The sequence below is a fragment of the Nyctereutes procyonoides genome, unplaced genomic scaffold, assembly GCF_905146905.1.
Source record: "Nyctereutes procyonoides isolate TBG_1078 unplaced genomic scaffold, NYPRO_anot_genome, whole genome shotgun sequence".
Taxonomy (NCBI): Eukaryota; Metazoa; Chordata; class Mammalia; order Carnivora; family Canidae; genus Nyctereutes; species Nyctereutes procyonoides.
Genome location: NW_026575033.1, coordinates 10,543,431 through 10,547,156, shown reverse-complemented (window position 1 = coordinate 10,547,156; position 3,726 = coordinate 10,543,431). Strand labels below are relative to the sequence as shown.

At 42.7% G+C, this 3,726-nt stretch overlaps 1 non-coding gene across 1 annotated transcript; it reads right to left on the bottom strand.

Annotated features, from left to right (window-relative positions):
• Positions 1–2,588: 2,588 nt before the first annotated feature.
• LOC129504668 (U6 spliceosomal RNA) lies at positions 2,589–2,694 on the bottom strand. Its single transcript, XR_008663401.1, has one exon. It is a non-coding gene; the product is annotated as a U6 spliceosomal RNA (small nuclear RNA).
• Positions 2,695–3,726: the final 1,032 nt, after the last annotated feature.

Below are 3,726 nucleotides of genomic sequence, written 5' to 3'. Positions count from 1 at the left end.
AAATAGAAAACAATTGAGTTAAAAAATCAGGCAATGTGTTGTATATGGACTACTTCTCCCACTGTGGAACAAGTTATTTGTTTGTGAGAGTATTTATTTGTAGGATGCACAGGAATGATGTCACTAGAAATTGGAGGACATAAGAAAAGTCTTTTAAAATTTCTTTTCTGATAGTTTTATGAAAAAGAGAATTTTGGCTAAAGAATGAATAAAAAAGTTCATAGTGGTCAAAGGGGTAGGAACGGTATGAAAATTTAGTAAGTGCTTATTATGTGCTGGACTCTTTCTGTACATAATCTCCTTTAACCTTTATAACAGCTCCTCAGATTGTATCAGTCCCAATTCATGGATAGGGTTATTGAAGTTCGGAGAGATTAGTTAACTTGCTCAAAACTGCACAGCATGAAGTCACAAAAATACATTTGAACCCAAGTCTGTCTGTTCCAGACCCCACCCTGTATGTCAGGGTGACTGATGCTCCTGGTTTACCCAGGACTGATTTCCCAGAACATGGAACTCAGTTTTAAAGTCATGATAGTCCCTGGAAAACCAGAACAAGTTGGCTACTATACTTGGTGACCAGAGGTTACTACTCCCTTAGCCAGCCAGCCAGATTTTAGGCCCTACATCTGCCCCTGGAGGGGAAGCACACATGGGAGGCCCAGCTCAGCTCACTCCCTCATTTCAGAAAATATATATCCAACCAGATTACATTTCTAAACTTTTTTTTAAAGATTTGTTTGTTTATTCATTCATTCATTCATTCATGAGCGATACAGAGGGAGAGGCAGAGACACAGGCAGAGGGAGAAGCAGGCTCCCCATGGGAAGCCCGATGCTGGACTTGATCCCAGGACCCCAGGATCACAATCTGAGCCAAAGGCAGACGCTCCACCACTGAGCCTCCCAGGTGCCCCTACATTTCCAAGTTAATGGCACTTCTAGACAAATTACTGTATCCTTAGATCGTGTAGGTGAAGGATCAGCAAATGTTCCCCCTAAAAAGCCTTTTTTTAATTTTGTGGGTCACAGAATCTCTGTCACAACCACTCAACTCTGCCATGGTAATGGAAAGCATCCACAGACAACACAAAAACGAACAGATAGGGCTGTGTTCCAAGAAAATACTAGTTACCAAAACCAGAGCTGGGCTGGATCTGGCCTGTGGCTAAATTATCAAACCCTGACATAGATTATTTGTAAAGAATCCTCTGTGTAGATAATGCAGTTTTGAAGAATTATTATTTCTGGAAGTTACTTTAATTGGGGTAGGGCCGGCAGGCTGTTGGGAGCTGTCTTTGGATCAACCTATTTGGAGTTAGCTGTGCTTGTTTGGGGGCTATCAAATTTGACTTTTCTGATCCTTCCCCAAGAGCACTTAGTGTGTGTCTGTGTGAAGGAGCAGCATGGCATCTCCCATCACAAATGTATATCCCTTCCTTGTCACATTCATTTTTCTCTTGCCTTTTCAGATTTTACTTCCAAACACCATTTAAAAAGTCATTCCTGGGGCACCTGCGTGGCTCAGTCGGTTAAGCATCTGCCTTTGGCTCAGGTCAGGATCCCAGGGTCCTGGGATGAAGCCCCGCATTGGGTTTCCCGGTCACCAGGGAGTCTGCTTCTCCCTCTCCCTCTGTGCATGTGCTCTCTCTCTCTCTCTCTCTTAAATAAACAAACAAATAATAAATCTTTTTTAAAAATAAAGTCATTTCTATTAGCACTCTATGTAAACTTCAGATATACTCATTTGCTTCAATATAGCATTTTCTTTTTTAATGTGTGCAGGGAAAATACTGAAGTTGTTCTATACTGAAAAGCAAATACCACTTTATCACCAGAGCAGCCTCTACCAACCCAACATTCATTGTTGTGTGCCTTCTCTGCTCACAGGATCCTCACAGAGCAGTCAGTCGCCTGCAAGTGTGAAGTCACAAAAACAGGATTTGAGGGGCCCCTCAAGACCTCATGCCCTAAACACAGATCTGGTCCAAAGAGGAGAAGTGTATAACCAACATATTCTCAAATGTGAAAGGAATAGCGGGCATGGCTTGAGGACGCAGGTGGGGTGGGGAGGAGGTGTAAATCTGGGGGGCAAATAGCAACAGGTGAGGTTTGGGCTCGGGATTAGCCAGGCAGAGAGGCGGCTGATACATAGATTAGCTCAGGAAGAGAAGAAGCAGGTGCTCAGCCTTTGGAGACAGTGATGGGTCATTAGGAGGATGTAATTGTTAAAGCAAGCAGAGGCCAACTGTGCATTCTCAAGCAGGAGGGGATCCACGGACAGTGATGAGGTGGACACCACGGGCAGGGGGTCCTACTGGTGTTGAAGTTAGGAGACTGGGGCAGAGTGTGGCAGCTGAAATGGACGGTAAGGGACGGGGTCCAAAAAACCTCCCCAGAATCTGGAGGATGGTGGTAGTGTAGCTAATTCCAGAAAAATTGGGAAGAGGTGATGCTCATTTATGAAAATGACTTCAAGCTTTAGCTTGAAAACCTGTGATATTTCCATGCCCCTTGAAAACAACTGTTCTCTGGGCAAGGAGGTAGATCAGAGCTTCATGCAGATTTTTTTTTTTTAAGTAAGCTCTAAAAAACATGGAACGCATTACAAATTTGCATATCATCCTTGTGCAGGGCCGTGCTAATCTTCCGTGTATCATTCCGATTTTAGTATATGTGCTGCCAAAGTGAGCCCCCCTGTGCAGATTTTACGTAGAACTCCACAGATGATAACTGAGCCAGGCAAGGAGTTCCTATGCTTTTTTTGGCCATTTATTTCCCTAATGACCCCTGCCTAAACTCTTCCGTGTTTGGTTGAAGAGCGACACATCAGGATTATTGTCTCTTTTGATTTGCTCTGGGTGCCCCATGCACAAACTTGCAGACAACATCCCCATCAAACACTTCTCTACTAACTCTAGGATCTCTCTTCCTGAGTTAACCCATAAACCGACTGAATCATCAGCTCTGGCAAGGGTGGGTTGTGACAACTGGTTTCTTAATCCTGGCCACACTAGCCGCTGAACTGGTATCGGTAAGCTTGCACTTGACTTAGGAGAACTGAATTGAGCTGCTTATGACCTTCAAAGAGAATCAGTTAAAGAAGGTATCATGGGGCACCCAGGTGGTTCAGTGGTTGAGCATCTACCTTCAGCTGAGGTCATGATCCTGGGGTCCTGGGATCTAGTCCGGCATCAGGTTCCCCAAAGGGAGCCTGCTTCTCCCTCTGCCTATGTCTCTGCCTCTCTCTGTGTCTCTCATGAATACATACATAAAAATCTTAAAAAACGGTATCACAACAATTAAGAATATATAAACATATATTAGGTAGATATTTAGATAATGCACACATTAAGCAAAGCACTATTTCTATTTAATGACAAAAGCAGAATCAACTATGCACCTGAAAACACTTCATAATTGTTTAGTTTATCAATTTAACCCACTGACTTCAATTTTCCAACCTTACACTTGTAAGGAAGGCATTAATGTTGAAGATTATAGTGATATCCAGTAGAGAATACAGTAATAAATAATTTAGCTTCTTTATGCTTTAGTTGCTTTCCTAAATTACTTATGAAACAGCAACAAATACTACTGGTGCTATTGGGAAAGCTGACAGTATCCATTTCTTATTTAACAATGGAGTCATAAAAAAAGAGAGAGAGAAGGGAGGCTGGGAGCGAGAAACTCATTATTGTATTAAATACAGATCCTGGTATCTTGA